We start from the raw sequence: 23,732 nt of genomic DNA, 5'->3' as shown, positions 1-23,732 counted from the left end.
AAGTGAGTGCCACATCACCTTTTGGACCCCTCTTCACTATGGGAGATATTTGGAGGGAAAATTGGATATGTCCTTTCTCATATGAACTCTTGTGTGCACTAAAATTGGATATCTCCTTTCTCGAATGAATTCGTTCTTCTCATATTTTGTGCACTAAATTGGATATCTAGTTTCTCATATGAACTCGTGTGCACTTAGGCGTCTTCTTCTTCTTCTTCTTCTTCTTCTGATATGAACTCTTGTGTGGACTTAGTCATTTTCTTCTTCTTCTTCTTCTATTATTGAAATCACCACATCATTTGTGAATCTGATCATCTGCATTCTTCTTCGATTGTTGAATGTTCTCTGCATTTCCTCTTCTACCATTTTGAGCTTCTTGACGAAGGAAATTGCCTAATGTTACGGCTCTGCCTTCCTCCCCAGAAGCCTCTTTTTGTCGAAATGGCTTCCTCCGCTAAAGCCATCGCAGGCCTCCCCAAAAGACTCCGGTTGCCCGAAGACCTCCCTGGTCCTCTCCTCCGCTCTTGCCCCATGCGAGATCTTGCCAGTTCCCATCACCTTTCTAGTTCCATTACTAAGCGTGGGCGAGTGGATGTCGCATACGGTCATGACCTTCGCCTTCAAACAATTGCTAAGCTCCAATCAGTGAGGAGTGATTCTAAGATGAGGAAGGAAACCGATTCGGCTCGAGGTAAGAATTCTGCTCTACGAGATGAACACCAGCTTAAAAGCGCAGAAGAATTGTTTGTGGACGCAGTAGTTGGATTGCCCGAGAGTTACGATGGCGATGAGCAGCTGCGCCATCCTCCCCCGAGGATTGGTCCCAGGATGAAAACAGCAGAAGAATTATTTCTGGAGGCAGTTGCTTGTTTACCTCCGAGCTGCGCGGAAGATTATAGTGATGAAGCATTTGACGATGGTATAGGAGACTCTGTCAATAATACAGAGCCAATAAAGGAGACGCCCCCAGAACATGGTATTAGGTTAGAGACCGAGAAGGCCTGCGAGTCAGATTGTGCTGAAGTGCTGCATGTGGACGCAATTCAAGAGCTTCAGACAAGTAGGGATGCTACTTCGAGCGACCGACATCAAATAAAGTTAACTGAAGATCTGGAAAGAAAGATGGAGATGGATGCGCTAGACGAGAACATCATGACAGCAGACGCGAACGTCATTCTAAGCCAAGGGCAGAAAATAAGGATGGAGTTGAACAAGGCTGCTGCACTTGCAAAGCGCAATTTGAGAGTTTGCGAAGAGAGGGTCGCCGAGGCCCAAGGTACTTGCGTCTTTGTGCTCAGAAATAAATGTAGAGCTGTCTTTTTTTAGTGGTAGCACTATTTCTGCTCAAGGGTGTCCAACAAACTCCTGTCTGAGACTTCAACCGTGGACCATTTGAACTCTCTCTGATAGCAAACTCCATGTTGCTTTCCTTGTTTGAAGGCTTTTCTCAAAGGGTTTACAGCCTTGTTAGTCTGATGCATCCTCGTTTGCCTATTATTGATTTAGTTCTTGAAGAGTCATTCTCATTAGACATGGCTATAGTAACGTCTACTGATGTCTTCACATTGTGTAATCAGCAAAAGGTCTTCCATTTCCAAAATTGGAAAGTTTACTTGTGGAGAAGACATGGATAGAAGCCCTTCAAAGAGAGTTTCAGAAGCCCTACATGGAGAATTTATACCAATTTGTAAGCCAGGAAGCAGCTGGAAGAATTTCCATTTATCCACCACCTGCTAAATTGTTCAGTGCCTTCAATTCTTGTCCGTTGGAAAAAGTAAAGGTGGTGATTATTGGCCAGGTTAGTCCATCTACATATACGAGAAGTCTGAGGTGGTTTTTTACTAGGTCAGAGATTCTTGTCCCTCAGTTTACCAGCCTGATTGGAAATATTTGAGTAGTGGAAGTGTTTTGAGAAAGACTATAGAAGGATCCCTTTGTAGCTTCTTGAATTATATGCATGTATTGCAGGATCCGTATCATGGTCCAGGCCAAGCCATGGGCCTTTCTTTCTCTGTTGAGAAGGGTATGAAAGTCCCATCAAGTCTCTTGAACATCTTCAAGGAGATTCAAAGTGACCTCGGATGTTCACTTCCATCACATGGAAACCTGGAGAAATGGGCACATCAGGTGTGAAGCTGGTGCTTAATCTTTTGAAAGGCAGTTCATGTTTTTTTCACTTTTAAGATCGTGAATCAACTTTGCAAGTTAATAGTCAGTTTTGATTCATTATTTATGAATCTCCACTTGGGTGTCATTCTCTTTCTGAAACTTCTGAGCTTGTACCAAACATGTTGCTTCGCTTTGGAAATCAGAGTCAAATATCTTACTTCTGATTGGTTTTGAACAGGGAGTGCTTTTGCTGAATACTGTTCTTACAGGTGAATATGATTTCAAATCGCAGGATGTGTTAATGGCACATCTTCTCGTAGCCTTGTATCATATCCTTAGATGTTATATTTGTCTGATCTGGACGGTTTGCTCATGGCTGGAATTCCCAACAGTAGGCTCATATGATTCTTTGAACTTGCAGTACGTGAAGGCCATGCAAATTCTCATGCAAAGAAAGGGCAGATGCTGCCATTCGAGTAATAGCACAGCAAAGATCTGATGTTGTTTTTCTCCTGTGGGGAAATTCAGCCCAAGAGAAAACCAGGTGCTTTTTCGGTCTGTGGATTGAATTTTGAGGCTTTTCATCGTCTTTCCCAGTTGATTATGTGTGTATTATGGACTTTTAACAGGTTACTCAACAAAACAACCCATCACATCTTTAAGGCTGCTCATCCATCAGGCATTTCAGCCCACAAAGGATTTTTTAGCTGCAGGTACTCTAGAATTCATTTTTATTATATTGAGGTAGACAAACTGCAATAATGCAAAGAGTTTGTTACTTTAAAGCTAAGTTAGTGAGCATTTACCTCATTGAATGTTTGAGTGCAGGCACTTTTCTATCACAAACAAAGTCCTTGAAGATCAAGGATTACTTCCAATTGATTGGCAACTTTGAATATTCTCAACAACGACATTGCATAGATTGAGCATTCTTTTCTACCTCGAAGGACTTCAAATAAGCTGTAGTGAGCATTCGGATTGAAGCACCATTTAATACAATAGATGAGAAATGTATTGATAGATGCACGTTTTACTGCAGCCGCCATGAAGTGGCATGGCTTGGGGTTTTAATTGCACGTACAGCATTATTGGCATGCGAATAATAATACTTAATACAGACTTGTGTGTCCCTATAGAGGAAAATAAGCAATTTTTCCCAAGGCAAAGTTTAAGACTATTACATAATTCCATAGCTAGAAGCATATAGGGATTTGTTGTTCAAAACATGGAGAAATCCTAAGAGAACTAACTTATCAAACTGGTTCTTCCTTCACATCAGTAGCACAAGAGCATGTGAGGCTAAGGCATGGTTTCCAATCTGGCACTTACATTTCATATGAACCAAAGGGCATGAGCTTTGATCTACACCCAGCTATCATGTTTGATATTTAGGGCATCACCTAGAAAGGTTCCCCTGTGTGAATCTGCACCAACTCTTGTGGCATAGGGGTAGGCTACAAACCAGTGAAAAATATCCTTGTTGATCCTGAGCACCTCTTGCAATTCCTGTATTCATTTCCAATGACAAGACCTCTAGCATTAGTTCAAACTGCCATGTGCATTATGAGCTAGAGAAGTGTGAACATGGCCTTACTCCAGATTTAGAAAATATGTGTTTTTGATAGGCTTTACTATCAAGGAGATTCCATATGCTATTAAGGACTCTAAAGACCTCCTCAATGGTAGAGGAGGGTGTAGGGATGACCTAGCTAAATTCCATCTTGTAAAATAGAGAAGTGCCCACATTCCACCAGCTGCCCCCCTACCATGTTTTCCACCTCATGTTTGGCATAGCAACTTGTTCAACGTCCACAACCCCTAAACCACCTTCCTCCTTTGACTTGATACAGAAGTCCGACTCTTACCTATCATAATGACATATGAGGATCTAATCCCATATCCTAAAGAGATTGAATGAGAAAGTACCACTAGCCTATCATAGGCCACCTTTAAGAAGCAAATAACTTGCCTTGTTTCTTGGCATACTTACACTCCTCCCATATATTGATTCTCTTTTCTAGAAGGTGTCTACCCTTTATGAAGCCTTTCTGCTCTTCAAGGATCCATATATCCACCTGAAGGGGAAGAGAATGATTAGCTATAGTTTCTTGGCACACCAATAGGAGGTAGCGACCCACCCAAGGTCCCAAAATGTCTTTTAAAAATTCAATTAGAATCCCATCTTTTCCTAGTGTTTAACCCTCTACCATCACACCCACAGCCCCACCCAAGGTCCCAAAATGTCTTGTAAAATTAGAAGCCCATCTTTCCCTAGTGTCTTACCCCCTACCATCACACCTACATGAGTTCCTCCAAGGTCGAGGGGCTTTCCAGATAGAAGAAGTCAAAATTCTAGATTGTTTTTTCCCTTTCTTCTTGACACATGACTCTTGCCCTCTTAACTGCCTCATTTGGGACAATAAAGGTGGAGAGAAAGTCCTAATCATGCTGCTTGATAATTTTCAAGTTCTCTTCAGAGCTAGCAACAAGAGTTGCATCACTCGTTATGAGGAAAGGAACTTTCTCATTAGCTCTCTTCCTTCTGATGATCTCCAAAGTTTCCTTTGTATGCTTGTCTGTCTTCCCTGTCCACCATTCATGTGTGTCGTACTTTTTTGCCTTGCCTCTATTTGAGGTCTCTCTTGCAAGTGCATCAAGGTGCCTCTTGCATGGCCACTATGCTGCTCTTCTTGTCTTTTGGAATCTTTGCTTGAAGTCAAAGCTCTCCACCTTGACTTCTAGTTTCACTCCTAGAGCTGGAAGCACTAGCTCCACCCTTGGTCTGTCAATCGGGGATTGCAAAAAACCCGACTCTAGATGCCTTGATTGCAGGGCTTGGTGGGAGGGCCCCGTTTTTTCCTCCACTGGTGCATGGATGCTCTACCCGTCCCTATTGCCAAAGAAGTCTCTATCACGTTTAGTAAGATCACCACTGCCAAATCCATCGCTTTCCCCTGGGAAAAGTTGTGGCCTTTTGGCAAAGTGCCAGTCACAGTCTTGCCAAGGATCAAGGAAAAGCCAATTGATTGGCTAGATTCGCAACCCAGAAAAAAGTTATGAGGAGTTGAGGAAATCTTAGAGAGGCTGTTACCCCAACTTTGTCACCATCACATGTGTAGTTTTTGCTTAGCGCTTGGAGCTGAAGTAAGATAGTTGAGAGGGAGTGGAGAAGATGGGCTTTCCCATCCAATCACCTCCATCTTCCATCTCTTGGGGGCTCTTGTTGTACCTCCCTTAACTCCCACTTCTACTCAAATTATCCCTTCCCCAAAAGGCAAGAAGGCAGCTGAAAGACCGTAGCAGTTTGGTGCCTTTAGGATAGAGTTGTGGCAGTGCATTATTGGCCTCATGCCCCACAAGAAATCACTTTTGTGATTGGATGTAGACAAGCTTGGCTCATGAGGGTGACCACATTTTGGAGGTAACAATCCTTCTTCAGCTGATCTCCCGCGACACTTCCCAAGCTTTAGTGGAGAAGAGCCCCACATTCAAATGGTTACAATCTATGGCAAAAGATTTTTCCTTCTCCGATTGATCTCCCTTGACACTTCCCAAGATTTGGTGGAGTAGAGCCGCATTTTCCTTTGTCTGCACTTGGTTTTTTTCATTCCTTGGTATCATGGATTAATAGTTGATTATATGGGCTCGATGCATTTGGTGCCATGCTTTTCGGTGACACTTCTCTTCTTGGGGATCTTGAAGGAGTAACAACCTATCCTCCCCTCCCTTGGGGATGTTTTGGCATGGTTCTTGAGTCCCCTCCACCTTCAGTAGCCTCGATTGCAACAGATGACGGGGTCCCTCAACTCTAGGAAATCTTTGAGTGCCCAAAGACTCTTTTTGAGGAGATCTTCCTCAAGACTCTAGATGGTGGGGAGATTCGGTAGGGAGTTGAGGTATCTAGTCTACTAGACCAATGCCTTAGGTGTACACAAATAGACCATTTGGTGTGAGCTAGTCATAGAAGTAAGGCCAACTTTCCCCCCTTCTCAGGCTCATGTAGATACAGTCCAACCTCCATCCAAATAGCAGGAAGATTCTTGGACTCCTTGGGTGGACCAGGGTAGAGAGAAAAAAAACTTGCAAAGAGGGACACCAAGAATCACGGGCGGTGAGCGAGACTCTGACAATGCATGATGGCAGAGTGGGCAACAGCTTCTTTGATGCAAGGAAGCAGACAATGGCTCCCCCTCAGGATGCCCCCAGATCTCTGAGGGTGAGATCTTCTTTGATATCCAACAAACCCACCAGAGACAATGGCCTAGGGTACTCGGGCTCCTATACAACGGCGACAGGTTGCCAAAGAGGCCATTGGTCTGATTCCCCCTCCTCCTACTCGTCCCCCTTCCTTCCTTGGATCTTCCTCCACTCCTCCCTTTGCCTCCCTCCACACCCCCGCCCCCTCTTTCCTCTACTGTTGTAGTTACTTTTACCACCTACCCCTCACCCTCCTCTCACCACATTTTGGTCCCTTTCGTTTCCTCCTCTTGTTCTCCCTTGCCAAAATCAGTGATTTGTGGATCTGGAGGTGCTCTCCTTTGGGGCACATGCATTGTATCAGTTGCCTTTATAAGGGCCTCTCCACTCTTGAATAGAGTCTCTATTCTCTTCATTGCTTGATCCTTCCTTGTTGTTCCATCATGTGGTATCAGAGCTTGGTTCACCCTCCTAGAGCCCTCTTTGAGTGCCATGCCATCATCTTTCCCAAATGAAGCTTTTCTTAATTCTCTTCCCACAAAATTTGCTTAGGCTTGTTCTCTCCATTCTCTAAGCCATTTCCCATGCCCAATGAGTTGAAGCATCCTTGTGATGGGATGAATCCTTGGCTAGGTAGAATTAGGGAATAGTTACCTCTATCGCCTGTGCCAACACACTTTCCAAGCCTCCATTGTATCAAATTCATAAACTTGCTTGTCCATTGCATTGTACTTGGTACCAATGAAGCAAAGTTTTCCTTCTTTGTGTATCTTCCTGGTATACCAAAGCATAATCTTTTTGTAAATGTGAAGCAAAGTATATAGTTTTGTGATGGGAGGTCATTAGGTTCACCAGTAGCCACCCTGGTTACCATGTAGCTGGATATCATCTACACCTTCCATGCCATTTGGAAGCATGAGACTCTAGGTTCCGGAGCGACCTTGGATGGCAGGAGCATTTTTGTAAGGCTTGGACTACTGGTAGCCTCTATGTCATATTGCAAGAGGTATTCACTAGCTATAAAGACCCCCCCTAGTTATTAATCCCTCTTTTAAAGATCCTATAGGCATTGAGTGCGGTTCTCTAAAAATAGCTTGGTTTTTTTAACAAGCAGTTATGAGTTTTTCGTTTCCCCATGATTTGTACCTTTTGGATGGTACATTCGCATGGTTGATTCTCAAGTTTTTATGGAAGGTCCTTTTCTTGGGGGGGGGGAAAAACCTTTATGTGGCAAATCATATGTAGAAATACTCAATAGAGCACATCTCAGCAATGGATCAATTTCTTAAGTATCCCTTGTCAATATTTTCACCACCAATTCTTACCATTACATTGACTACCAAACTTAAGTAAGCAACCCATGCTTGTTTATGGCATTCTTGTTTACATCAAGAGGAGACTTAGAAAAAAGACCCTGAGAAGTATTAGGAAGTCTTGTTTGAAAAAAGGCCATGAGAAGTATTAGGAAGTATTAAGAAGGGGGAGATTCTTGATTCCTAATAAACCAACTTATACTAAGGATTGTGTTTACAAGCAAGTATATGAATACAAATTTGCACTAAGAACCGTTTTTAGAAAAGCCAAACAAGAAATTGTTTGAACACTTGGAAAAACACACATAAGTAGTGAGGAAAGGAGTGAGTTTCTTATTGAAAGTGATGCTTAGCAATTACATGAGATGAGATATGTAATTGATGTTAATAAAGAGATCCCATAAGGCCATACAAGCAACTATTATGATTTGCACACTCACAAATGAGAATGCCCATTAACTATATTACAATTCGCACAGTCATAAATGAGAATTCCCATTAACTATACAACATTACATGCAAGCAACTATCATGATTTTCACAATCACAAATGAGAATGTACATTAACTATACCACATTAATGTCGGAAACCATGAACATATTTACACTCGCATCGGAGGAGATATTTACCATGACAAAAATCATCATCTGTGAAGAGACAAGAACCCCAAGGACTGCAGCCTCCAATGATAATCAAACTGACAATCATCCTTAGCAACTTCATTAGGGGGGAACAATCCCTCTAATAAGCTCTAGTTCTCAACCTGATTGGCCATTTCCTTCTTGAAGGAATGCCAATAATTTCTCCATAAGGCTAACTATTATTTTTTACTTTCACAACTTAAGCAATCTAGAAACCAAGAGCTAACTACACATCATATCAATATGGTTATGTGTGTGGCCTACAAGAAGGAATTAGAACTTGACTTTCCAAAATATGTCATTATCCACTATCATGTAAAGGTATGCTAACTCAAATTGATATTGATTCTCTTGCCAGTCGTAGTTGGTTAGACCCAATTGGGAGACCGACCCAGTCGATCCAAAACGGTCGATTGGAGGTCGGTCCCGAAATAGGCCACTGACCACACGTTAGAACCGTGGTGCAGAGAATAGAGCAATTATCCTACGGTCACCGTTCGGCCCAGAGCCATCCGGGATCATCTGGGGCTCCAAACGGGCCCCGTAACCCGAGAGTGGGCTGCCCCAGGAAATGCTCCATCTACCCTTAGTGCGGTCAGTCATGGGATGCCTTCCTGCACTTGCATGTAGCCTAGTTGGCAATGTGCCAACTCTATCTGAGGTCGTCCAGCCATCAGGCCACACATGGCCCCCATCTGGTGTCCAAACCAGGACCTATCGGATAACCGAGCTACTCAAATGCCTTCTCCTCATATGGGGGGCTTACAAGTAGAGTTAGCTGGTTCCCGCGTAGTTACACGTGGGTGGAGCATTGATATCTAATAGAAATGAGGGACAACCTCAAAATACAAGATACATCAAATGCAACTGAGAGGGGTTTTTTTTTTTTTTTTTTCCTAACAATATCCTTAGAAATCATGTACATGGACCAATCTCTTTTGTCCATGCTTAGATTCTATTAGCCCGCTCTTAGGCTACACTAGCTACATCACTGATAAGGATTGTTTTGTGAGCCTATGCATGAGCAACTCTATTGAGGCAAGATTACATTGATACTTCTCATTTCTTGCGAGCAATTGGTCTTAATATCTCACCAAGATAGTTCTCTCTAGAAGTAAGGAATCACTACACAAACAAGGGGATCCCTGACCAACATGTCTCCATTGAATTCATGTACTCTAAGGGCACGCGCCCACTCTTTGACTCACTCACAAACACTCATTAAACACCTTCAAGCGTCTCTTACTTGGCAAGACTTACAAACCTGTAACATAATGATCTCTCAGCTTGTCTTGTGGTGTAGGATCCATCTTATAAGTAATTTGTTTTGAAATTTCAATAAATAATGTAAGATGGTGCATGCAAACAATTTCTTATGAAATTCCTTTACTCTAAGGGCACTTGCCCACTCTTTCACTTACTCACAAACACTCATTAAACACCTTCAAGTGTCGCTTGCTTGGCAAGACTTGCAAACCTGTAACATAATGATCTCTTAGCTTGTCTTGTGGTGTAGGACCCATCTTATAAATTATGAACATGAGGTACTTCTCATCGGTGCTCTTCATACAATGATGCTTTCTAGTAACTTGTATTTCTTGTTGATTTTGCAACTCTGAAATTGTTTGTTTTGAAATTTTAATAAATAATGTAAGCTAGTGCATGCAAACTATTTTCAATAGGAAAAAATTTATGTCAGCATTATATAAACCTCCCTCTATCCTTGCCTTCGACTATGCAAAGCCTTCAAGTACACCGGTAGAGAGCACATGCCAAAGTGACAAAGCTTTGCTATCTTCACATTGTTAAATTCATTCTTCCAAATCTTACAAAAGTGCTAGCACTTGACTTGTAGCTTCCATGCCCTACTTATACATGGAATAGATTTCACGCTTTGAGAAATTAATGGGTAACTACTGCCAATCACCATTTGGGAGAACCTTGGCATGTTATTGTATAGTCTTGCAACCATGACAATAACATATTGCCATGTGGTTTGGGAACTCTTGTTTCTCCTACTCCCTAAACACTATGAAACTATGATAGCATGCTTTGTCTCCAATCCTTTCCCCTCTTCCTCCCATCCTTTCACTTTCCCACTCTTTATCCCTCTCTCCCTTTCTCAAATTTGCTATTCCCCTTAACTTCAAACCTCATTCTACTTTCACAATCTTTCTCTCCCACATCTAATCTACCCTTGCAACCCTTAAAACTCCTAGATTACATTTCTCAACCCTTCCCACCTTTGATCCATGAAGGAGACAAGCTTCCACTTCTCCGCTTGAACCTTAAAATTTTATTCCTAAACCCTACCATTCCTTCTTACACTAAAACTCTCAAAGGAGGTGAAATTTTTTATCAACCATGATGAACAATCATTATTCTTCACTAAGCTAAGTGTGAGAATTTATTTCCATGCTTAAGCCTACATGTCCAACTAGAATATGACCCGAGGCCATGTGTTAGACTAACTAACCATTTGTAGATCCTCAAAATTTGGAAACCAGAGAAAAAGTAACACACGTATCTCCCCTCCACACTTAGCTATCATGCCTGCTCGGCACCCCACATAGTCCCCCCTGTCATACAAATAGTAGAATTCCCACCTCTCCCTTGCCTTGGTCCCCCCCCCTTCCCACCTTTCCCACCAACCCCCTTGTCTCAATCTCCCCCTATGCCAATGATCGTGCCTCTCACCCAATTTGATGCTCACTCCTTCCCCCTCAATTTCCCTAGTCCCAGTGCCTCCCCCCCCCCAAAAAATCCTTGTCCTCCCAATCCTTGCCCCCCTGGCACAGTCTCACTACCAACTTCCCCTCCCTTATAATCCCTTTGTCTAAATCATTTGCCCCCTCACATAGTTTCATGATTGATCCCTATCCCCCTTACACGAAGTTTGGTAGAGCATATTGTGATCTCACATATAAGGTCAAGACTGTGTAGTCATTTGCCTTTATAAAGGCTCTTCTCATGAATAAAAATAGTCAAGTGATTGAGTACAATGTTCTCATCTCCTTTCATGGTGCTCCCTTATTACACCCCATAGTCCTGCTATTCTAGCTCTTTCATTTGGTATCAGAGCTAGATGTGTGTTGCAATAGCTATAGTCATTGTCGCTCCCTACTTAGTCCATAGCTAGGTTTGTTGTGTTACATTTATTTCTAATTAGGACATGTTTTCTTGAAGCTTTCGCCACTCAAGCTTTGGTACTATTATTCCTATGGAAACTTTGCTAGCAAATTGTAGCCTATTCAGGTTTCTTCTTGGAACACTCAATCTACCTCTATTCCATGCTTCTACACAAGACCTTTCGTATTGGATTGCCACCTACCTCTATTTGGCTTCCACACAAGGCTGCTTTAAATACTGAGGTATATTGCCTAATAACTCTTGTGTTGCATAAATTGTATCATTTCCAAACTTAGATATGATGTCTCAAAGATAAGCAAGATGTCGATTTGTTTTTACAACAAGTGTATTTAACAGTAATCTTGATCACAACAGACAATGTTGGTCACCACTTTTGGCTTCTCTACAATATCATCTATCATTGCTCTACAACAACAGAACTCTGAGAAGCACTAGCATATCAACATACAGGCCGAGATCTTTGACTTCAAGAGTAGTTAAATTAGTAATGGCTAAAGTTTGAGGGTGGTTGGTTGAAGGAATTACAAAAAGGTGGGGCGGCAAGAGAGTTTATGACTATTAAGTAACAGGGGGTGTTTGTTGGAATATAGCATGGTGTTATGCATGTATATAGTTATAGAGTGATCTGTCCAATATGCATATGCTATTTCATAGTGATTGTTCATGTTTGGTATGTTAGTCCAAATGTGATCTAGTTGTGTTTCGTATATTGTTGTAATGTGATTCAATTGTACCATGTGATCGAAAGTGCTCATAGTTTCTTGTAAGGTCTATGGCTCTAGTTTTTGTTACAACATGTCATGTTGAAGTTCCCTATCAGTATAATATTGGTTGTTCTCAAAGTAGGTACTAGTAGAATTTATAACAATTCTTAAAATTTTGTAGTCTTTGGATGGTGGTCTATATACATTAAAAATTAAATACGTTTTGTTTTTTGGTCTTATGTGAGTTGTTGTATTTTCAATGCCGTAGTGCACGATTTTTTCTATTTTTTCAATGGTAATGTCGTTTTGTATTAGGGTACATGTAGAACGACTGTTAATGCATTGGAAGTTCTTTGGGACATGTGGATCACAATGTTTGATTTTGGTTTCTTGGAAGCAAACATGCCAGAGTTTATAAGTGTGTATGTGGCTTGTATGTCTTCTTTATACCTTTGTAATGATCTAGTGTTTAAAGATTGTTACAAAAGGAACACACAGGTTCATATAATGTGCAATTAATTCCCATAATGATCAACACACCACTTAGTACAAAGAAAAGAAACTACACGTTAATTACTGATAAATTATATTATGTATGAAAATTAAATGAAGCACGGCTTGAAGATTGAAGGTCACATGATTTCCATCTCCAATTTGATGGATATGCTCGTGGAATACTTGCTGATATTGTTGGTGCTAAGATAGTCAAGTCTAGCATATTTAGGTCAATGGGCTAACTATTCTTCTTAGATCTTACATTGCTCAAAACAAATTAACAAAAACCAACCGTCTTGAATCTCTCTACAATCTTGACATAATTAGATTGACAGTTACTCTAGAACATCAGATGTAGTATTTATGTGATTAGTGATCTTATAGTCTAATAATACAAAACTGATTATGATTCATGTAACATGAATTTTCAAGCACAACACATTTAAGATTAAAATATTACCGTGATCAAATCATCTACATCTTCACAATTTTCGACAATCACCTCGTCCATCCGTCTCATTTAATACCCTAACTTATACAAATGTGATCGTGATTGTACCTAGAGGAACTTAATTTCTTAGCCTTGGTTAATCATATTCCTACATAATTCTTTGTACTTTGAGATGGTTGTTTTTTGGAAGGAATATTGGGTCAACTATGAAGGGTTCAGAACACTCTATTCTAGTAGACTGATCAAAAGTCAAAGTAGTCACACATGTACCACCGTCATTATGGACGTTCTTATTGGAGACTAAGAAATTGGTGATTTTTATACAATCCCCAATATTCAAGGCTTTTACAAAGTTTGCATAATATATTTCACCTATAGCAAGAGTGATACATCCATCTTCCTCCTCATCAACTACGTCTAGTTTCAAAGTTTTTAGATAAGAGACATTATGTAAAGCCCACATTTTGTACTTATTCAAGAACTTACCCTCGAAGATTCCATTCCTCATAGACAAGTCTATTTTATGTATTAATAAAGCTTTTTCACATACATAGTACTTAGTCTATTTTATGTATTAATAAAGCTCTTTCACATCCATCTTCCTCCTTATTAGCTAAGTCTACTTTCAAAGTTTTTAGATAAGAAACATTTTGTAAAGCCCACATTCTGTACTTATTCAACACCTTACCCTCGAAGATTCCATTCTTCATAGACAAGTCTATTTTATGTATTAATAAAGCTCTTTCACATACATAGTACTTAGTCTTATCACTTGGTTGCTTTAGAAGATTCCACACTCTCTTACCCTACAGTTGAAGTATTTGGAACTTCTCCTCCTTAGGAGATTCCACTCTCGGTTTCTTCTCATCCCTACTATCAACTTCATCAAAATATCTTTTTATTTATGACTTGTTGATAGTTACGATAGCACAAGTTGATGATAAGATAACACTCTCATCTGGAACTACTGCTCCATTTTTTTTTTAGTGAACACTTGCATCGGAAACAATCGTGTCAATTATTAGAGTTTCAATATACTACATATTTTTGAAAATTACTACTACTCAATAAAATCTTTATTTTACATACTCTTCATAGACTTGTAAATAAATCCAAGATTAAACATATGCTTATATACTAAACATGTAAATTCACACTCCCAATATACTACATTCTTTTGAAAATTACTACTATTTCAATATACTACATCCTTTCGAAAATTACTACTACTCAATAAAATATTTATTTCACATACTCTTCGTAGACTTGTAAATAAATCCAAGATTAAACATATGCTTATATACTAAACATGTAAATTCACACTCCCAATATATTGCAACAATAGTCACATTACTTATTAGATCGTTTCTAGCATCTTGTAACAACCTAAGATACTAATTAGATCTGAAACTTCTACACCAACATATCATTGGATGCACACAATCGTTCAAAGTGAGAAACTCAAGCCAATGGACTGCTTCATCACACTTTCGATAATATCTAAAAGGCTTCACTACCATATTTTGAGTCTAAAAGAATTTTAATAGAAAGTGAATCTAGTAAAAAGACCAACCAAATGCAAGAGAAAACATTATATAATATGATCGAATGTATCACACCATGTTTTGAACTTTTAATCAAGAGTTCCATTTCTACATTATGACATATTTGAGATCTATTTAGTCATAAATCTTGCAAGGCAAATATCTATTATACCAGCAAATAAAATAATACGCCATACTCTTCAATCAACTAGGACTTGAGTGTATCAATTTGCCTAGAAAAAACACTCATAAGTAGAACGTTATCCAATAGTTGTTGTAGCTACAATCCATTTGCATAATGAATTGTCAATTACTTAAGTGCATATGTGTGCACATCCACTCACAAAAGCCTGATGCATTGGTAGATTCATAGTACCAAGGCTTACTTCTCCTCTTACTTTGCTTCATCTTGTTCTTCTCTTTAACTTTAATATAGTTTGAAGACCCATCAAAAAGGTCATTTCATAACAGCTTGTCACCAATAATGAAAGAATCCTATAATGTACTTGCACACCTTGGTACAAAGCACATAGAAATATTTGAGGTTAAGACAATAATATCATGGGCAACCAACAAAGATGTTGGAAATGAACTCTACATAGAGTCGAGATAGCTGTAGAATGGTATTTGTTTAGCTTTATATGTTCATGATCTCAATAATCATTTCACCATTCAATACTAGGAGCCATATTTAAAATTTACCCACTATGCCAAACCTTTCAAATAGAAATAATATAAATATTGAATTGATTTCATTCTAACCTAAAAAATAAGATCCTACATTTAAAGAACTAACTATCATGCATGCCTCATTAATATATTAAACATGTTTACACATGCATAAAAACAAAATTTATATTTATTGTGAATTTGAACCTTTATGATCCAAGTTAGATCTATAATGTAAATTACACCTGTCTGACTTTGTCTCCTTTATTTTAAAGTATGGTAGGATAAAGGTTACCTGGATGTGTATGTGCATGTCTACCATCTACTCCAAATATAATTATGTGTTTACTAAAGACTAGCTCATTTGAGGAAGCTCAAGGGCCCATAAGATTTTCCTACCACAAAGCCTTTCAATTGGCTTTAAAATAAATAAATACTACATATTCACATTTGCAATGTTTCACATGTCTCCATGTGAGGATAGGAGTGGATTGTACAAATTGGACAATTAAGTAAGGGGTTATGAATGTATATCGGGAATGATAAAACTAAACAAGCAAGAGTCTTAAGATTTGTATACATGCCAATTCATAATGGTGTCTAATGTAGCAAGCGCAAATCATGAGCAAGTATTATATAAAGCAAAGAAATATAAGTATGCTAGGTTCAAATTGTAGGACAAATTCATTTCCATATTCCTTTGCTAATCCTATGCAATCATTAACATGTTTCATTGTCAAAAAAAAAAAAATGATGATAAATAAAAAAGGACATGTATTTAATGTTGCATTCTTATGCTATTTCTATGTAATCATTAAGATATCTGAATGCCAAATTGCATTTATTTCCAAATAGTAGTAATCACAATAAGAAATCCATACTTGACTAATCATCATGTATCCCTATTATCACTATTGTTTTCTTAACGATTAACATGCGTAAGTGCCATAACATTAAAAATCCTTATGAATAATAACTATTATTAATTATTACATTCCTATGCCTATGGAATCATTAACGTGTTTCATTGCCAAAAGATAAAAAATGATGATAGTAAATAAGAAATATGTATTTAGTACTACATTCTTATGATGCTTTGATGCATTAACATATGTCAATGCCCAAATGTAGAAAACAATGATGAATTAGAAAAAACCAATTGATGAATAAGAAATCCATACTTCACTACTCATCATATATGCCTATTATCACTATCATTTACTTTAGTGCCATAACATTTAAATTCCTTATGAATAAGAACTATTATTCACTACTACACTCCCATAATAATATGCAATAATTAACATGTTTCATTGCCAAAATAAAACGTAGATATGTTAATTCCAAAATCTAGAAAATAGTGATGAATTAGAATAAACTACTTAACCAATGAAAGCCACACTGGATAGCAGCTATAGCTAGTAGGCTAGAGATACAGGCTAGAGACATATGACCTACTATGTAGCCTTATGTAGGCCCTAGAACAAACCCATAAAATGCACGTATAGGCTAGCATAGGCCTAGTAGAAGAAAACTACGATGCAAGCTCATGTATAGGCAACAAACATTGGTCCACTAGACAACACCCATATCTCATAGAGCTATAGGCTTATGACTTGTTGTGTAGCTTTATGCAGGCCCTATAATAAATTCATAAAATACAAAGACGGGCTGGCATAAACCAACACATATGCCAATGCCAAAAATGTAGAAAATAGTGATGAATTACAACAAACTATTGAAGCCACAGTGGATAGCATATGCAATTGGTACTGTGTAGCCTTATGTAGGCCCTAGAACAAAGCCATAACATGGACACATAGGCTGGCATAGAACAACCACAAGAAAATTACAATGCAAGATCATGTACACAAAACAAACATTGGTACAACATCAACAAATACTAAGCAACAATAAAATGTAGTCAATCACGTAGCATATGGAAATGGTGAAGGTATAGGCATGTGAGCTACTTTGTGGGCCTATATAAACCCTGGAACAAGCCCAATTAATTGGTAGACGGGCTAAGTCTTTGTAAAAGGCTTTAACACAGCATGCAAATGGTTGAAAAGTCTCTAACACAACATGCAAATGGCTAAAAATAAGTCCCCTAGCTAGGAAGATGCTCCCCAAGGCCTTAAGTCTTCAAACAAATGCTTCATTAGCCATTAGAAGTGGTGGTAGATAGCAAACGTTAATCAAACTTTTGATTTTTATAGAGATTTAGAGTTCCATATCCTCTAAAAGGCTCGTGGAAGCCTTTGGAGTCTTTCAAAGGGTGGTTGATCATTAGCATAAAAATCATTACTTCCATCTAGTAATGAATGATGGCCTATAGTCATCTTTGAAAAATCGAAGGTAACCAACAAACTCCTTTCAACTTCAACCATGTATACTAATCTCAGGTTGGTTTCAAACCTTGAGAGTCTAGGAACTGCAACTGGCCATAAGAAGTTTGCACAAGAATCACAAATCTTCTTGACATTACCTATAGGAAGATACACTAGTACTTCTAAAGAAGGCAAAAAAAAATCCCGTAGCTAGAAAGAAGCTCCTCAAGCACTTAAGCCTTCAAAAATTACTCCAAAATAGCCCGTAAATGACTAAAAATAAATCGCACAATTGTAATGAGGTTCCCTATCACTTAAGTCTTTAAACAAATGCTTCATCATCCCCGCCACCAGATGAGGTTATAGATAGCAAACCCTAATCAAACTCCTTTGTAGGGATTTGGACTTACATATGCTTTAGAATACTTATGGAAGACTTTGGAATCTTCAAAAGGGTGGTTGATCCTCAATGAACGTGCTACTAGTGGACAGCCGTGGGATTGCACAAGATCCTAAAACCTCAAATCAATATAGAGCCTATTCTCAACCATAAGTGGCAGAAAAAATCTATGCAAACATTGCTACTGCCCAACCCTGATAATAATCGATGGTTGTCTACTTGATCCAAAATATCACCATCACTTTCTCTAGTCAAGCTCTATTTCTAGCCATTATATGCAAGAAAAAATCGCCTACAGACTACATTACATGCCTTCAAGGAGATGATCACTAGAAATTACCCTTAGCATACATATGCACACTTAATAACTATTGAATCACTGCAATGCTACTACTGAAAGTGATATAGAGATCATACCTCAATAATGTAGCTATTGATAGCAATGTAAAAAATCTTAAAGTAACGACATCTATGAGGAAATAGCTTCAATCATGCAATGTTGGGTTGTAGAGATTATATAGTAGCTTGTAGAAGCAATAAAAATCACAATTCAAGGCTACTTCATTCTCATGCTAATCATAAACAGTGTAGAGTAGTTCAACATAGAGGCGATAGCACAAACACATATATGTAGTAAAAAGATACCACATTACCACATCCATCAACAACTGTAAACACTGGTCGCCTACAACCTAAAATTTTGGTTCATCTAAAACTACAATCACTACTCCAAAAGTTGCTAATAATCTACTTCAAACAACCTCCTAAAAAGAGCCACAATTGATCCTCATAAAATTGCCTCAATAGACATGTACATTGATCAGCAGCATTAGTCAAAAAATCACATATATGAAGTGCTATTCATTGCAAATCCTTTTAGTGTAAGTAACATTCAAATCTACCTTCACATTGCACATCCAACTAGTAACATTCAAATCTACCTTCACATTGCGCATCCAACTGAATTGAACTACTTTCCCAACACAAAGGGGATCCATGAACCTTTTCATATGACATGTACAATTTTGACCAAAAGATGGAAGTTGTGTAACTAAGGCTTGTTAACACCGTCCCATTCTCTCCTCACTATTGTCAACAATATTTTGAAAACTAGCAATGAGAGATGAACATGTAGTTTTTTCATAAGGGACAGCCAATCAATCAACTGTACTACTTACGCTAGACACTTTTTTGCATGGCAAACATAGTAAAATCACATGAATATAATGCGGGGGTTTCTATGTAGCATATCAACTTTCAAAACCAACAAATATATCATGAACATTGACAGTTCCTCTAAACACAAACCATGACAAAGATTCATAAGCAAAGAAAGAGACGACAAAGCTGCACAAGGGAAGCACCTCCTCCCATCACCATGTTGATGTCTGACACACTCATCGTACAAAGCTCTAAGCTCAGTTTCAAGGCAAGAGACTCCCATGTCGGTCCTTATATAGGAAACAATAAATCATCAAATAAACAATCCAATTAGCACATACTATCCTTAGAACCACAAGACTCTTCTCCAAATGCTACACCTATCGCAATAGCACCACAATAACACATTACTAGCCTCTAAAATCTCTTGCAATTGCTGCATATATGAACACGCCACCAAACATACCATAGACAACACAAGACGATAATAGAAACTCCACTTTGCTATATCCCTAAACACACAGCATGCAACAAATCAACATTTTGCATATAAGTAGTTCAAGGAATTCAAAATCCACATCAAGACAACACAAAATAATCCTCCGATGATTCTAGTGTAAAGCTATCCAAAATATAGTGCGAAACCTTGTGGCCACCTTGCAATACACTACTCAAAGAATAATGATGATTTGTTGAAGAAGTCACCTTGCTATCACACTGTCAAACGACTACCTTGTGATGATGAAATCATAGAGATGTTAAGGGTTGAAAGAGAGTCCTCATGAGCGGATTCCAAGAGTTGACAAAAAATCATCACTTGCTACAGCTAGAAATGCTTATGGATAGTAAAGTAAGCTGATAGACATTCGTCATCAAGTTGCACTTCACCACTCAATTGACTAGCATGATCAAAGGGCTCTCTCTATATAAGGAGCACTATGTATTGTTGATTATATAGATTTGGAATAGATTGATTCATAGTTGCTCATCATCTCTTTCATGGAGTTTCTTCTATGCTTTGGGCCTCCGTAGTTCTTATGCTCATCTAGTTGCACTAGGTTTAGCATGATCTTACATTCTTTGACATGGTATCAGAGCAGGTTTAACAAAGCCTAGATAAGGTTTAGGTCATTGAAAGAAACATCTAAGAATCCTTAGGTAGATAGAGATTTCTGTTCTTTGAGAGAGAGATGTTTTTCTTGGTTAGGAAATTCTTTGATTAGCATTGAGATTTCATTGTTAGGATTCCATTTCATCGTTTGAGAAATCTCATTTAAGAGAGTGTGTTTGTCTTAAGGAAAAGACTCTAATCTGTGAGGCGGTTTAAAGAAAGGTTCTCCATCAACAAGCTTCATCCACGATGGACTTCCCATAACTTGATCTCTTACGGCTCCATAGCTCGTTCGACAAGACCTTTGCAATGGTAGTACGCACCCCAACTATTGAGAAGTTCCCTGGGGAAGGATTTCACACCTAGTCTACACGAATGAGGTATCTCTTAATGCATCAAAAGCTTTGGAAGACTATAAAAGAAGACATACCCACTGCACAAAATGAAGCTTGGAAGGAAAAAGATGAAGCATCACTATCACTCATTGGTTTGCACTTGGATCCAAATACAATTCATGATATAGACTCCAAGGATCATGCAAAAGATGCATGGGATGAGTTGAACATAGTGTTTGGTGCAAAAGCCAAAAACCATGAAATTCATCTTAAGATTGAATTCTATGGTATGCACATGAGCTTCAATGAATCGATAACACAATTTGTCAACAAAATCAAAAGCATTATGACCCAACTAGAAGGCAGAAATGCAAAAGCAGGAGAAAAGGATGCACTTGCAATCCTTTGTAAGAGCATGCCTGCAGAGTACAACGCACTGAAAACCACTTTGAAGAATCTCCCAGATCCAAAGTTTGAGGAATGTGCTTCCTCTCTTCTTGGAAAAGAAAGAGAGTTGAAGGCATCAACATCAACATCAACACGCTACAACAATAATGAAGAACAAGCATTGTTCAGTAAAACATCAACTAAGTGTTACCATTGTGGAAGGATGGGTCATTATCAAAGTGACTGCAGATTGAAGAACAAACCAAAGTGTTACCATTGCAAGAAACTAGGACACAAGGAAGAAGATTGCAGATTGAAGAACCAGCAGGTCAACTACGTGTCATTAAGCCATGAGCACAATGAGAAGAACAACATGTATTGAGAAGCAAAAGCCTTGCCACTTTTAGCCCACATGTTTGTAAATCAAATCTAACCACCTGAGAGTAGCCATGTAAGCACCCAGGGCAGGATTTGATCTTGTAACTCACATCTGACCACCTTGCAGTAGCCAATGGATCATGGCACCAAGGGGAGGTGTTGAGGTATGGTGGCATGTGCACATAATTAGAGGCTAAGGTATGGTATAGGAATGTATTACAGTAGCCACCCTAGGATGTGGACTACATGATGTGAGGATGTGGATCAAGGACACCCATAAGGACAGATGTGGATCAGAGGATCCCACAAATGTTGACTATTCAAAGGGCTCTCTCTATATAAGAAGCCTATTATGTATTGTTGATTATATAGATTTGGAATAGATTGATTCATAGTTGCTCATCATCTCTTTCATGGAGTTTCTTCTATGCTTTGAGACTCTGTAATTCTTATGTTCATCTAGTTGCACTAGGTTTAGCACGATCTTACATTCTTTAACAACCAATTGGTGCTTCTTCCAAGAATTAAATTATTAGATTGACTTTGGTCAAAAGAAAGTTGACTTGGGTTAACTAGAATAAGTTTTTACTTTGCTTTGCATTGGTAGGAAAACTGTAGGAATGCCCACAAGGGACTAGGATTAGTCCAAGAACTAGAATGCATGCATTTCACTAACCTTTAATAGGTTAAAGTGTTGGTGTATGTTTAAGTAATATGTAGGAAGATTGCAAAAAGGCCCATAATTAATGTGGCAAGTGCCAAAAAGAAAATCCCACAAAGACAAAAAGCACCAAGAGCTCCTAGAAAGTGGGCCACCATTTAATCAAGGGACCACTAGTGTTAAAAAGGCCATGAAAAGTGCCCTAAAAAAGGCCTGGCCCCAAAGTTCTTCATTACAATAGAAATAACTTTGTACAACTAGATCTAAGAACAACATGAAGCTAAGTAGAATCTTAAAGGAGGGCAACAAGACCCTCCACGTGGAAGGAGGGCAAAGGTTTTGGAGGTTCGGGGGAGAGGGAGGGAGGCTCGACGAGAGTGGAGGAGCTTTGGAGGTTCGTGGAGCCAAGGCTTGAAACTTGAAGCACCCACGTGGAGGTTCGAAAGACGATGTTCAAAAGCGGAGCAAGGGGAGATTGCGGCCCAAGAGAGACATGTGGCAGAGACTACAGCGGTCGAGTGCTCAGTTGACAAGTCCGGTGACTCCAAGCCTGCGCAGTTGCACCACGTGGCGGAGACAAGAGGCCAGAGACCAGAGCTGAGTGCCACGTGTTGCAAAGAAGGGAGCGATAGAAGGGCTCTAGGCTCTAGGTCCTACCACATGGCAAACTATAAACAAGTTTGCCCACAGAGTCAACCACGTTCTGCCAGGTGTCACAAAACCTTCAATGACCCTTGGTCCAGTCTGTCGTGCGTCCTGCTGCAATTTGCTAGAAGAAACTGAGTGCCGAAAGTGGAGACGAAAGAAATGGCATAGACGATGCCATAGACATGAACGTAATGTTCCTTGCCTATGAAACCGACAAAGCTTCGGTGCTAGAGGGAATCAACTCGGGGATGGCAGGAAGGGGGGCGGAGGAGAGGCAAGAATCACGAGGGGGGCCGCCATAGCTATGGATCATGGAAGCATGGGATGAAGAAATTGGAGGATGCTCCATGAGGTGTGGCAAACACATCAGGATCAAAGAGCAGGGAATTACAGAGATGGTGATCTGCCCCAAGAGATCTATGGTGTGCACGCCCAACTATTCATCACTGCCCGCAATCCTCTCCATTCCTCCGTCATCTTCCCTCTGGCCAATTTCTACTCCAGCCATTGCTGCCAAGTTCTCCACCATTATGCTCCAAGAATCGCGGATCTCCAGTTCTAAGTACGTTGCCATAGCCGCCAGCATTCTGATCCTAGAAGAAAAATCCAAAACCGAGTTCTCAAAGCCAATTCATAGCACGAAATAGGATTATTCTTCTAACACACTGACGGGGCTGGCAGTCTACAGCTAACACTGTAGGCAAGAATCCACACGGGTAGTAAAGAGCAGCCAGAAATGTTATCGAGCAATAGCAGCATCCGATAGCCCCAGTAGTTAGCTACAACAAGGAATAGTCATGAGGCTAACACGCTACGATAGAAAGCAAGCTACTGGAAAACTCAAGCCTGCAAGCAACAAATGACACACAGTAGAGCCACAACCGCAGAGTAGTTATAATTTTCTTTTTTTGTTGGATTCTTCCCCTGTGAATAACTAGAGTGCTTGGCCAGCTGGGCTCTTGATGAATACTTCTCTCTTTTGCTATCTTGTTGAGGTTCACATGAGTCACGTTGTCAGAAATGATGCAGAAGATTGATGTTCAATTG

At 39.4% G+C, this 23,732-nt stretch overlaps 1 pseudogene; it reads left to right on the top strand.

Annotated features, from left to right (window-relative positions):
- Positions 1–441: 441 nt before the first annotated feature.
- LOC147894509 (uracil-DNA glycosylase, mitochondrial-like) lies at positions 442–3,015 on the top strand (annotated as a pseudogene).
- The last annotated feature ends 20,717 nt before the right edge of the window (positions 3,016–23,732 follow it).

This window comes from Dipteris shenzhenensis, chromosome 14 (genome assembly GCF_047967505.1).
Source record: "Dipteris shenzhenensis isolate YYH24624 ecotype China chromosome 14, Dip_SZ_1.0, whole genome shotgun sequence".
Classification (NCBI taxonomy): Eukaryota; Viridiplantae; Streptophyta; class Polypodiopsida; order Gleicheniales; family Dipteridaceae; genus Dipteris; species Dipteris shenzhenensis.
Note: the sequence above shows the minus strand (reverse complement) of the source record. Positions and strands in the feature narration are given on the sequence as shown.